Raw genomic sequence first — 15,019 nt, forward strand, 5'->3', positions numbered from 1 at the left:
CCAATACTGGGCATATACCCTGAGAAAACCATAATTCAAAAAAGTCATGTACCACAATGTTCACTGCAGCTCTATTTACAATAGCCGGGACGTGGAAGCAACCTAAGTGTCTATCGACAAATGAATGGATAAAGAATATGTGGCACATGTATACAATGGAATATTATTCAGCCATAAAAGGAAACGAAATTGAGTCATTTGTAGTGAGGTGGGTGGACCTAGAGTCTGTGATACAGAGTGAAGTAAGTCAGAAAGAGAAAAACAAATACCATATGCTAACACATATATATGGAATCTAAAAAACAAAAAAGTGGTCATGAAGACCTAGGGGCAGGATGGGAATAAAGACACAGACCTACTAGAGAATGGGCTGAGGTCACGGGGGTGCGGGGAAGGGTAAGCTGGGACAAAGTGAGAGAGTGGCATGAACATATGTACACTACCAAATGTAAAACCGATAGCTAGTGGGAAGCAGCTGCATGGCACAGCGAGATCAGCTCAGTGCTTTGTGACCATCTAGAAGGGTGGGATAGGGAGGGTGGGAGGGCGGGAGATGCAAGAGGGAAGAGATATGGGGATATATGTATATGTATAGCTGATTCACTTTGTTATAAAGCAGAAAGTAACACACCATTGTAAAGCAATTATACTCCAATAAAGAGGTAAAAAAAAAAAAAAAAAAAAGAGGTAAAAAAAAAAAAAAAAAAAAAAGAACCAATCGCTCAGAGAATTTAGGTGACATGCCCGTGACCTGGCAAGTTGGGGTAGCAACTGATCCTCTGCTTCCTAGACACTGCTCTGGTCCTTTGATGCTGGATACCAGTTATGCACCTGCTAGATGTAAAAGTGAATAAGAAGTAGTGCCTGCAGAATAGTTCAATAACTTGCCCAAAGCCCATAGAACCCAGGCAGTCTTGCTCCAGAGCCCATGCTCTTAACTTTGCTCTTACAGGGGAATGGAGATGGGAATAGGATGGGTAGCCTCACTTTAATTCTGCTCAGAGACCTACTAAAGAAGTTTCTTAAATATATTTAGTGCCTCAATGTCCCCATTTGTAGTCACATTTGCCTAACATGTCACCGTTTATAAGGTAAATGAATAAGTTTGACTTTGATGGGATTTCACAACAACCCCAAGAAGTACAGGCAGGGAAGGTTTTCTTATGCTTATTTTACAGATGAGGAACCAGGCTCAGAGATGCTAAAAGAATTGTTCACCTTTATGCAGCTCTATGCAGAGATGGGATTAGAACCCACAAAAGAGTAATCACTGTCCCTAAGATGCTTATAATATAGACTGAGGCAAAATTGTGTCCGCAAATGAAAACCAGGATGTGGAATGTTTTCTAAGAGGTACAGGGCAAGGTGACTAAATGTTCAGAGGAGAATTAAATTATGTTCTGTTGGCTTTCTGTTAGAGAGGGATAAGAGCTGGGTTATATATATGGGAAAGATATAGACAGGCATTCCAGGGAGAGCATGAATAGAGACCTAGTGTGTGAGCTTCTTTCTCATCCTCAGCTCCTGACAGCTGAGGAGCTTGCCCATTTATCTATTGAAGGACATCTTGGATGTTTCCAAGTTTTGACAGTTATGAATATGTCTACTATAAATATCCATGTGCAGGTTTTTGTGTGGACATAAGTTTTCAGTTCCTTTGGGTAAATAACCAAGGAGAATGATTGCTGGATCCTTGGTAAGAGTAGGTTTAGTTTTTTAAGAAACCCCCAACTGTTTTCCAAAATGACTGCACCATTTTGCACTCTAACTGGCAATGAATGAGAGTCCTTGTTGCTCCACATCCTCAGCAGCATTTGGTATTGTCAGTGTTCCAGATTTTGGTCATTATAATAGGTGGTATTGCATTTTTGTTTTAGTGTGCATTTCCCTGAAGATATATGACATGGAGCATATTTTCATATGCTTATTTGTCATCTGTGTATCTTCTTTGGTGGTGTGTGTCTTAAGGTTTTTGGCCCATGTAAAAAATTCAGGTTGTTAAATGTCCATCGACAGATGAATGGATAAAGAAGGTGTGGTACCTATACACAATGGAATACTACTCAGCCATTAAAAAAGAATGAAATAATGCCATTTGCAGCAACATGGATGCCTCTAGAGATTATCATACTAAGTGAAGTAAGTAAGAAAGAGAAAGACAAGTACTATATGGTATCACTTATATGTGGAATCTAAAATATGGCACAAATGAACCTATCTACAAAACAGAAACAGACTCATAGACATAGAGAACAAACTTGTGGTTGCCAAGGGGGTGGGGAGGGAGAGGGATGGACTGGGAGTTTGGGGTTGGTAGATGCAAACTATTACATTTAGAATGACTAAACAACAAGGTCCTAATGATAGCACTGTATAGCACAGGGAGCTATACTCAATATCCTGTGATAAACCATAATGGAAAAAAATATAAAAAAAGAATGTATACATGTGTATAACTGAGTCATTTTGCTGTACAGCAGAGACTGGCACAACAGTGTAAATCAACTATACTTCAATAAAAAGAAATCAAGTTGTTTGTTTTACTGTTGTTGAGTTTTAAGAGTCCTTTGCATATTTTAGATAACAGTCCTTTTTCAGATGTGTCTTTTGCAAATATTTTCTTCCATTTGGTAGCTTGTCTTATCATCTTTTTAAAATTTACTGAAGTAGAGTTGACTTACAATATTATATTAATTTCAGGTATACAACATAGTGATTCAATATTTTTATAGATTACAGACCATACAAAGTTATTATAAAATTTTGACTATATTCCCTGTGCTGTGCATTATATCCCTTTGACTTATTTATTTTATAACTGGTAGTTTATACCTCTTAATCCCCTTCACCTAGTTTGCCCCTCCCCTTATCCCTCTCCCCTCTGGTAAACACTAGTTTGTTTTTTGTATCTGTGTGTCTGTTTCTGTTTTGTTGTTTTTCATTTGTTTTGCTTTTTAGATTCCACATATAAGTGAAAACATACAGAATTTGTCTTTTTATCTGACTTATTTCACTAAGCATAATATCCTCCAGGTCCATCCATGTTGTTGCAAATGGCAAGATTTCATTCTTTTTTTAATGGCTGAGTAATATTCCACTGTGAGTATATATATATATGTGTGTGTGTGTGTGTGTGTGTGTGTGTGTGTGTGTGTCTCATCTTCTTTATCCATTCATCTGTTGATGGACACTTAGGTTACTTCCATATCTTGACTATTGTAAATAATGCTGCTATGAACATTGGGGTGCATATATCTTTTTGAATTTGTGTTTTTGTTTTCTTTGGATAAATACCCAGGAGAGGAATTACTGGATCATATGGTAGTTCTTTTTTTTATTTTTTAAGGAACCTCCATACTGTTTTCTATAGTGGCTTTACCAATTTACATTCCCAGCAACAGTGTACTAAGGGTTGCCTTTTCTCCACATCCTCTCCAATACTTGCTATTTCTTGTCTTTGATTATAGTCATTCTAACAGGTGTGAGGTGATATTTTATTGTGATTTTTACTTGCATTTCCCTGATGATTAGTGATGTTGAGCATCTTTTCATGTGACTGTGGCCCATCCATATGTCTTCTTTGGAAAAATGCCTATTCAGATCCTCTGCCCAATTTTTAATAGGGTTGTTTGTTTTTTTGATATAGAGTTTAATGTGTTCTTTATGTTTTGGATATTAAACCCTTATTGGACATGTTGTTTGCAAATATCTTATCTCATTCAGTAGGTTGCCTTTTCATTTTGTTGATGGTTTCCTTCACTGTGCAGAAGCTTTTTAGTTTGATTAGGTTCCATTTGTTTATTTTTGCTTTTGTTCTTACCTGAGGAGACACGTCCAAAATTATTGCTAAGGGAATTCCCTGGCAGTCCAGTGATTAGGACTCGGTGCTTTCACTGCCATGGCCAGGGTTCAATCCCTGGTTGGGGAATTAAGATCCTGCAAGCTGCACGGTGTGGCCAAAAGAAAAAAAAATTATTGCTAAGGCCAATGTCAAACAGCATATTGCCTATGTTTTCTCCTAGGAGTTTTATAGTTTCAGGTCTTTCATTTAAATCTTTAATGCATTTGAGTTCCTTTTTGCATATAGTGTGAGAAAATGTTCTAATTCCATTCTCTTACGTGCAGCTGTCCAATTTTTCCAAAACCACTTTTTTTTTTTTTTTTGTACGTGGGCCTCTCACTGTTGTGGCCTCTCCCGTTGCGGAGCACAGGCTCCGGACGCACAGGCCCAGCGGCCATGGCTCACGGGCCCAGCCGCTCCGCGGCACGTGGGATCCTCCCGGACCGGGGCACGAACCCGTGTCCCCTGCACCGGCAGGCGGATTCTCAACCACTGCGCCACCAGGGAAGCCCAAAACCACTTATTGAAGAGACTATTTCCCATTGTATATTCTTGCCTCCTTTGTCATAGATTAAGTAACCATAGGTGCATGTGTTTATTTCTGGGCTCTCTATTCTGTTCCATTGATCTATGTGTCTGTTGTTGTGCCAGTACCATACTATTTTGAATTTTATAGCTTTGTGGTATAGTTTGAAGTCAGGGACCATGATACTTCCAGCTTTGTTCTTCTTTCTTAAGATTCTTTGGCTATTTGTGGTCTTTTGTGGTTCTGTACAATTTTAGGATTATTTTTTCTAGTTCAATGAAAAATGCCATGTCTATTTTGATAGGGACTGCATTGAATCTGTAGATTGCTTTGGGTAGGATGGACATTTTAACAATATTAATTCCTCTTGTCCCAGATCATCAAATATCTTTCTTTATTTTTTTCCACTTATTCTTTTTTAAAAATATTTATTTATTTGGCTGTGCCTGGGTCTTAGCTGCAGCACGTGGGACCTTCGTTGCTGGTGTGGGATCTTCATTGCAACATACAGGATTTTTAGTTGCGGCATGTGAACTCTTAGTTGTGGCATGTGGGATCTAGTTCCCTGACCAGGGATCGAACCCAGGCCTCCTGCATTGGGAGCATGGAGTCTTAGCCACTGGACCACCAGGTAAGTCCCTTTAAATATCTTTCTGTTTATTTTATTGTCTTCAATTTTTTTCATCAGTGTCTTACAGTTTTCAGAGTACAGGTCTTTCACCTCCTTGGTTAAATTTATTCCGAGGTATTTTATTCTTTTTTATTCAGTATTAAACGGAATTTCTTGATTTCTTTTTCTGATAGTTCATTATTAGTGTCTAGAAATGCTACAGATTTCTGTATATTAATTTTGTATCCTGCAACTTTACTGAATTCATTTATTAGTTCTAATAATTTTTTGTTGGAGTCTTTAGGGTATTCTACATATAGTATTTTGTCATCTGCCAATAGTGACACTTTTACTTCTTTCCTTCCAATTTGGATGCCTTTTATTTCTTTTTCTTGTCTGATTACTATATTAAATACAACTGTCAAGAGTGGGCATCATTGTCTTGTTTCTGCTTTCAGCTTTTTACCATTGAGTTTGATGTTAACTATGGGTTTTTCATAAATGGCCTTTGTTATGTTTAGTTATGTACACTCTGTACCCATTTTGTTGAGAGTTTTTATCATGAAAGGGTGTTGAACTTCGGCAAATGCTTTTTCCGCATCTATTGATGTTCCCTCCTCTTCTGTCTTTTGGAATAATTTGTGATGGATGGGTATTAACTTTCTCTAAATATTTAGTAGAATTTCCCTGTGACACTCTCTGGTTCTGAACTTTTAATTGTTGGGAGTTTTTTTCTTTTTTTCACATCTTTATTGGAGTCTAGTTGCTTTACAATGGTGTGTTAGTTTCTGCTTTGTAACAAAGTGAATTACTGATTCAATTTCATTACTAGTAATTGGTCTATTCAGATTTTCTATTTCTTCCTGACTTAGTCTTGGAAGATTTTATGTTTCTAGGAATTTGTCTATTTCCTAGGTTGTCCAATTTGTTGGCATATAAATGTTTGTGGTATTCTTTCATGATTATTTGTATTTCTGTGATATCAGTAGGACTTCTTTTTCATTTCTAATTTTATTTATTTGGGCCATCTCTCTATTTTTCTTGATAAGTCTAGTTAAAGGTTTATACACTAGCTTGGTCTTGATTAAAATACTTCAGTGTTACCCCACTGCCTTTAGAATAAAGACAAAATTTCTTAACCTGGTGTTACAAGGCCTTTCATGTTCTTCCATTAATAGCCAGATGTGGAGAACTTAATAAATATTTATTGAATAAATAAATATATGAAAGCATCCAAATAAAGAGGAGAAATAGAGACTGGTCTTTGCTTACCTGTACAGTTCAACAATTCTTACCATGTCCATCTCTACCTCACATGCTATATTCCAGCAATATTCAACCCTTCTGATTTCTTAAAATCTCTGTACTTTCTTGATGTTGTCCTCACATATGTCACTTTCTCTTCCCCCACCCTCAACACACACACACACACACACACTTGCCTAAATAACCTTCATTTTTCTTCAGGACTCACCTTGAAAGACATTTCCTCTGGGAAACTTTTCCATCCTTTTAGAGTTGGTGGTCCTCATTTCCTATATTTCTCATTTATGACAATTATCCTTTAGTGTTCTAGTTATTAATTGTCTGTCTTCTCTATTAGACTAAAAATACACATACATATATTTTACAAACTTTTTTTAGTTAGTAAATAAATTAATGAAAGCTTCTAAGCAGAAAATGGAAACAAAGAGCAAAGGCTGTCCCATTCCTGTAGACAGGATGTCCCAGTTGAACAGAAAGAAAAGAAGGGGGAGCTGAGCCCTGATCTAGAGCCTGGCTTCGCGTCACTAGAGAGGGACATTTATGTGTGTAGCATCAGGTAGTTCTTCTCCAATGACTCAACACCTTCCAGGAATGCAAAGAGAGGGGCTGTACACTGTAATGGGCTACCTGCCTTTGAAGGAACTAAAACAGTGACCCTTCAATGTCTGGCAGTCCAGGGTTTGGCTGAAAGAGATGGGCTCCTGTCTCTTTACTCTGCAACAACCTTGAGGGTCTGAGAGTGGAACAGCCTCTGTGAGGCTGCAGTTTTGTAATGGCATTGATCAGGAAAGCATCAAGGGCCACTGAATTGGGTCTATGAAGAATAGATGGCTTCCAGTAGAGTCATAGGCAAAGGAAATTTCTTGAAGCTAATTTATTTATGTTCATTGCTTTTCCTTTTTAATTGAAAGACATTCCGCTGGAAAGAACCTCTTGAAGACTGAGAGGGGATTTTTTTAAGAAAAGGGGTTAAGAAAGTAATTGTGGCTTGGAATATGAGGTTTGCTGAGCCAGGTGTCACTCTTATACCATGTTTAGAGGAGGTGGCACTTCCCTGACCTTGGCATTTCCCTTTGGCCATCCTGATCTTGCCTCCTTGCTCTGCCCTTCTTCAGAGCCATCAGAATTATAGTAGTGGTCTGCTTTTCCTTGTTTCTGTTCTTGAAGTTCTCAGAGCGCAGTGCATCCCTGGCCTCTGTTCTAGAACTATGAAACTTTATGTCTGCAGGTATACAGAGGTCAGTAGTGGGCCTTGGCTGTCATTCCTTCCTGTATTTTTTAGAAGAAATGATTTTGTTTGCATGATTAAAGAAGGTGTGATGTAGTACAAAGTACATTGAACTTGAATCCAGAACCTTGAAGTCAAATCTGAGCCTTTATTATGACTTTGGGCAAATTACTTAAAGGTGAGGAGGAGGAGGAGGAGAAGAAAAATGTCATTAACTCTGCACTTGCTATGTGCTCAGTAGTGAATTATCCATTATCTCATTTAATTCTCTTCTATGAGACAGATGTTATTATTTTCATTTTACTTTAATTATAAAAAGTAACTCAAGGTCATGGCAATTTTTTTTTAAAACAGAACAGAAGAAGTGACAATTAGAAGTTGTTATCTACCCCAGACCTACTGTAACCACAATAATTATTTTCTTGGATAGCCTTCCAGAAATGTTCTGTGCTTAAAGTTTTTTTGGAGAAGGTATCAGGGAGAGAAAAGTGATTGAAGCCTTAAAATTGCTGGAGAGTGGAGTGGACAAACTTGTATAAGGAACCCAGGGGCCTTTAGGGAGAGAAAGGATTCAGAACTTTTCTTATCTAAGAGCCAAAATTATTGAAAGGTGATGGGTTTCATCTGATTGTCAGGGAGTGACATTGAGATTCCTAGGATAAAATCTCCATTAGGAGAGAAAGAGATGGACTGTTGGGCTGAAGGTGTTAGATAATGATGGATCCAGGTCTACATGCCAGACATCTTCCTTTGTCCTTTCTCATCCTGACCTAAGCTCCAGGAGGCTGACCTGTATAGACTAATAAAATACACCAATGGACTTCCTCGACTTCCAACTTCTGCTTGATTTTGGCAGTGAAAATCTCCAGCAGGAAATCAGAGGGAGGGCATGGGAAGGAGCTCTAGATATTTATTCCTCTGGCTCATTTTCTAAAATGTTACCTAGGGCTGGCTACATCTCTAGACTGAAATACATAGTTCCTCTCAAAGTGGCCTTCTCTGCATGACTCTTTTCAGGTTCCACTAACTGCTCCTTTCTCTCATCCTATGGGCATAGAGGTAGTAACATTCCACTGAGGTTGCTAGTTTGGGATTACCCCACTATTCCTTGTGGGTCCTCTATACCCACTCTGTAAATAGTCCTTTATTTTTCTAATTTGAAAGTACCATATATATTTTTTGTTGGGACCTTGCTTGATACAGTCAGTTTGGCAGTGGATCCTAGAACCTGCTCCAACTGAGTCATCTTGGTGGCAGGCTTGTGACCTGGAGAAGGAGTTGGAGAAATGGTTTGAAGCAGTCTTGTCATGGGGCAGCCTTGTTCAAGTAGGATGCAGAGAGGAGTCATCCTCCCTCACCTTTTGAGGAACAGTGTCTTCTGGGCAGGAATTTCCACCAGCAATGCTGGCAGCAACCAGAAGCAGAAGCTGTGTGGCTTCAGATGTACCAGTCAACAATGGTCTGTACAATCTTGTACTCACTATCTATTGCTACGTATCAAATCTCCTACAGAGTAGCTTAAAACAACAGCCAGTTTGTTAGTTCTCATTGTTCTGGGCTCAGTAAGAAAGCTCTTGCTGTGGTCTGTCATGCAGTAGCAATCAGGTGGTGGCTGGAGCTAGGGTCATCTGGAGGCTTGAGTGAGTTGGACATCCAAATGGCTTCTTCATTCTCTGTCTGGCAAGTTGGTGCTGACTGTTGATAAGAGCAAATCTACAGCTGTCCATCAGGGGTTTGATTTCTTCCACAGGACATATTCACGTGGGTAGCTTGAAATTCCTCACAGTATGGCTGTCCCAGAGTAGTTAGAATTCTAACACGAAGGCTGGCTTCTCCCAGAACACATTTTCCAAGGGAGTCAGATAGAAGCTGTATCATTTTTTATGACAGCCTTGGAAGACACGCAGCATTACTTTGGCCACATCTATTGGTCAAAAGTTAGTTCCAGGTCTGCCCAGATTTCAGAGAATGAATATTCAGAGTGATGCATCACCGGGGACCGTCTCTGAGGACTAACTACCATAAGCTCCAGGGATAGTTATTCTGGCACCAGTGGTGACAGCAGCAAGGATTAGAGACATCTCTTTGGAATGCTGAGGTTTCTGTTACAGACAAGACTGCAGCATTGAGAGCAAACAGAGCTAGGTTTTCATTTCCTTCATTTATATGCAGGCTGGGGTCGCTTTGGAAAATCAGGAAAGGAACTGGACTGGAAGCCTTGCAAACTGGGGGCTTAAGCCCTACCTAATGCTAATACCTAACACCTTAGGACACATAGCATTAGGGAGGCAAAATATCCCAGTGTCATATAAATGGAGAAACTGAAGCTCACTCAGAGAGGTTAAATAAATGGTAGTGTCAAGATTCAAACCTAGGTTTGACTGCTGCCCAAAATTCTTAATACTAAGCCAGGGGTATAGAACTCAAGATGTCTACAGGGGCCAGACAAGTTCAATAAATGCATCAAGCTAGAGTAAGACAACTGGCAAGAAGCAGCTTATATTGCAGCCAAGCTGAACACCTGCCTAAAGTAAAGAAACGGCCTTTTAACCTACTTGTAGACAAAACCATACTAAGCAGCCAAACAAAACTCAGCCCAAGGGCAGTGGCATAGGTGGTGTAAATGATGGTTGTGGACAGTTGTGATGTGTTTGTGCCTTTTCTTCCTATGGATGGGGTTAGAATTTGCAGACTGGTGTTTTTCGTCACTTTCCTGTAGAATGGCACATAAAGATGCAAGTACTCTGTGAAAAGCCCTTTCCCACACTCCTGCCCAAGGGCTGTCAATTAAATTCTACTACTATTTCCCCAAATATACTATTTCATTTAATCTGCACATAGCCTTGTAAGGCAAGTATTACTATCTTCATTTCACTGATAAGAACTGATTGCAGAGAAGTTACACAACTTATGCAGGATCATGCAGTGTTAGAGCCAGAATTCAAAGCCAGGTCTATATGATCCAGAGTCCCTAATTTTTCTTCTATTCTAATGCTGTCTTCATTGCTTAACCTCTCTTCTTTATTTGCAAAATCAAGATAATAGTACCTGCTTTGCCTACCTGAGAGGGTCGTTGTGAAAATTAAACAAAAATGAATATTAAAATGTGTATCAAAGACTTGTCACTTGTAAAGTGCTAAACACAAGCATGCTATTGTATTGATTTATTTAACAAAAATGTATTGAGAATTTACTATGGGTCAAGCACTCACGCTGGAATACTGCAGTGCGCACACTAGATGAAAGAAAGATCCTGCATGCGTGAAGTTTACATTCTATGAAGAATCCGTACAATAAACTAAATAAATATGTAAATTATCTATAACATTTTGGAAGTGATAAATGCTAAAGAGAAAAATCAAGCAAGAAGGGAGATCGGGAGGGGCAAGGGGCAGGTGCACTCATAACTAAGGTAGTCAGGGAAGTCCTCTCTGGACAGGAAAGACCCCACGTCTTCTTGGCTAGGGGGGTAGCAAAGTGCAGTCCACTGGTCAGATCTGCCATGGCCTGTCCTCATAAGGCACCCAAACTAAGAATTTTCTTAAAACATTTTAAAAAGGATTATAAAATAGCAAAGAGGAATATGTGACTGAAAAGCTTAAAATATTTATTATCTGGCCTTTTACAGAAAAAGTTTGCTGATTTGGTCCATTTTTTTGTCCCACTGCTGTGACAGCCATCTTTGCACACATGTGGAGCCTGGAGGTGTGAAGTCCTTAACACCCTATGGGGCAGTCTGTGACAATGGGGAATGGGGGCTGATGGATAAATGCATCTCCCCATCCCTCTCTCAGGCAATTCCTCTCTTCTGTGTCACATTCTATATGCCTCCTCAGAAGGTCCTGGATTAAGCTCTGGTTGCTCAAGGTAGTGACGAACTCGGTAACAATTTGACTTTTCCTTTCTCTGTTTCTTTCCCTCTGGTTCCTCTCTCTTGCTTCCTAACAGGTCTGTCTCAGGCTCTGCTTTTGAGGGGAAACCCAGTCCAAGACAATTGGTATCAAGAGTGGCCCTAGAAAGCTGGCTCTCAGGCTAAGACTCTGGGACTGGGCTTTGGTTTATCTTCTGTGTGAAATGATGAACCACTGAAATGTTTTGAGCAGAGGAGTAACCTGATCTGACTAATATTTTAAAATAATCATTCTAGCTGTTGTACTGACAATGGACCTTAGGGAAGACGTTTGCCCTGGCAGTGATGGTCACAGTGAAGGTAGTGAGGAATGGTTGCATTCAGGATATAATTTGAGTCAACTAGATTTGCTGATGGTTGGATATAAATTATTAGAGAAAGAGAGGCATCAGAATAACTGTATGTTTGGCCTGAACAACTTGAAAGACTGAGTTGCTATTAATTGTGATAGGAAATACTATGGGAAGAACAGGTTTAGAGAATCAGTGTGATGCGTTATTATTTTTTTCATTTATTCATTCTTTCAATTTGTCAAATATTAAATGAGTAGTTACTCTATAACAGACACTGTGCTTGGCTCTGGGAATTAAATGGTGAATAAGAAAAATACAACTCAGTCCTCCTAGGCACTCAAAGTCCAGTAAATTTGGTGTTTATAATTTAGTGTGATAAATGATGTGGTGATTAGAGGAAGGGGCCTAAGATCAGAATGAAGGAAGAGGAGGAGGAGGGAGGGAGGAGGAGAACAAGGAAGAGGGAGGACAAAGAAAAATTTCCTTGATATTGAGCTTCTACTACACACCTGGCTCTGAATGAGCTGCTTTATCCCATTTAGTTTCACTTAGTCCTCTCTATACCTCTGTGATGTAGACACTGGAAGGAGTCGTGCTGGGGTTCAATGCGATGACATTATCTCAAGTTTTGTAAGAACTTTTTTCCTCTTCCTAAATTTAAACCTAAATCTTAGGATGTCACCAATTTGTAACCAGCTATATCACAGGAAATCACAGGAATGGGTACAAGATGGCTGTGCCTCCTTTCTTATGGGAGAAGGCTCTGCTCCTCTGATCACTCTTACCCCAGGGAAGGAGGGGCAGGAGAGCTACCAGTCTACATGAGCTTTGAACCCACCTAGACACTGTTTACAATTCAGATTAGTGTTTGGTCCTCTTGGGAGAAGAGGGAGGTAAGTGGGCAGAAAAGTGGAGAATTTCTTCTCCTCCTGAAGGTAGGATTACCTCCCTTTTATAGATGAGAGGTTTAGTAACTGGTCCAAGCTCAGCTAAGTAGCAGAGCCCATGTCCAACCTAGGTCTGTCTGACTTTTTTGGCTTTGCGAAACCAGTGTCTGTGGCCTTTGAAAAGAGAACCTGTAGCCAAATGGAGAAAAACCGTGGCATATTAGAAGCTGCTTTTAAAGGTCTAGAGGGCACAGGAGTTCTTCGGGGACTAAAGAGTACCAAGACAAATGAAATTTATGGGCCATGTGGCCGAACATGCCATGAAAATATTGGGCTTGCCAGATTTCAGTTCTTTCTGAGAAGAGCTTAGATCAAGAAAACAAGCTGAGATTGGCTAATTGTTACCCAGATTTCTGACCCTGCTGAAATGTCTCTCATGTGATTCTGCCTGGATTTCAACCTGCCATGCTCCTGTTTCTTTCTTTTAATAATTTAAAAAATATGAAAATAACTTAATTTTTCTGATTATAAAAGTAATCCATGCTCATTGTAACAAACAATAAAATCAAAAATTTATAGAGAATACTTTAAAAATTATCCGTAATACCACAACTCAGAGATATCACAGGGAACTTGTTGGTACACATCCTTCCAGATTTCTAAACTATATCTACATTTGCAATGTGACATGATGTCCTTTCCCCAACTTGTTAGTACATTCCAAATTTGGAGTAACTGAGGAAGGTCTTGAACAATGTAACTCCAGGAAGAGAATGAATCAGGTCTACCATAGATCTGATTATGGTAGGAGCCTCTTCCCTTTGTCTCCTTTGTCTCCTTCACCTGTCAGGTCCAGGGTAGCCTCCTGGGGTATCCTGAGAGTCTAGAATGAAGGCTTGACACCTGTTGAGAAGTTGGAGAACAACTGAATAGAGAAGAGATGCCAACTCTGGAATCTCCAGGCCTGTGGACTCTGTTTCATTTGAAATATAGGACTTGAAACCCACACTAAAGTTTTGACCATTCTTCTGGCCTCCATATATATTCTCAATGCACTGAAGCAGGAGTCAGCAATCTTCTTCTGTTAAGGGCCAGATAGTAAATATTTTAGGATTTCTGGAGATAGTAAATATTTTAGGACTTCTGGACAATACTATCTCTCTACTCAACTCTGCCACTGTAGCACAAAAGCAGCCATAGATATGTAAATGATAGGCATGACTGTATTCTGACAAAACTTTATTTATAAAAGTAGATGGGAGGCTGGATTTGGCTGGAGGGCCATAGTTTGCTAATCCTTGCAGTAGCTAAGGAAGAACATTTCGGAAGAAATTGTAGCATTTTCTCTGCATTACCAGAGGCAGAACACTAGACCTTCACACACACATACACACACACACTCTCAACACATTCACTCACACATTTCACTTTTTAAAATTGTGGTAAAATATACATAAAATTTACCATTTTAATCATTTTTAAGAGTACAGCTCAGTGGTATTAAGTACATTCACATTGTTGTGCAACCACCATTACCGTTTATCTTCAGAACTTTTCTCGTTTTGCAAAACTGAAACTCTGGACCCAGAGTTAAATAATAACTCATCACCCCTTACCCTCAGCTCATGGCAACTACCATTTTACTTTCTGTCTTTGTGAATTTGACTACTATAGGTCTCTCATATAGTTGAATTTTACATAATTTGTCCTTTTGTGACTGGCTTATTTCACTTGGAAAATCTACTTGGGAAAGTACAATTGCAGGATAAACAAAATTAGAGCAGGTCACCCTGTGACCTACAGTGACAGGGAAGCTCCCCATTAACCCCATCACAGTAAGTGATCTGAGTTCGTCTTTTTTTTTTTTTTTTTAACCCTGATGAACTTGGCAGGCTAAACCAGTACATCTGTGAGTGGATGATTGATATTTATAAATAGTCCCCTTTGCTAGACATTTAGGTTATTCCCAACGTTTTGTTATTACAAACAGTGCTTCAATAAGCCTCTTTGTACATAACCCTTTTCTGCATATCTGATCACTTTTTGGTGATAGCTGAGTGATTATATCTTCAGTAGTAACTTTGTTGTGACAGTGGATTGTTTGGCCCCCAAAAAGTTTAGTATCCAAGGTTACTTCACTGCTAAAAACATTGCTTTACTGGTCTTAAAGAGAACTGGCAAGAGCTAGACAAGACATCAAGACTTCAGCCCTACAGATTTCTTCTCACAGTAGAGATCAAGCTTGGTGGTGGAGGACAGAAAATCAGGCAGGACAGTAGAGCAAGACTGACCAGGAAGAAACTCCCTGGATGTAAGCCCAAGCTGGCGAACTGAGCCTGTTCATTGTGCATGCCATAGAGGGTGAGGGAGAAGTGGGGATGGAGTCCTCTGATGAGTAGTTACATAAGCTAGAGGGATTTCCCCTAGCTTAATGAATCCTTGGTCTGTTGGATTTATA

This window comes from Physeter macrocephalus, chromosome 9 (assembly GCF_002837175.3).
Source record: "Physeter macrocephalus isolate SW-GA chromosome 9, ASM283717v5, whole genome shotgun sequence".
Taxonomy (NCBI): Eukaryota; Metazoa; Chordata; class Mammalia; order Artiodactyla; family Physeteridae; genus Physeter; species Physeter macrocephalus.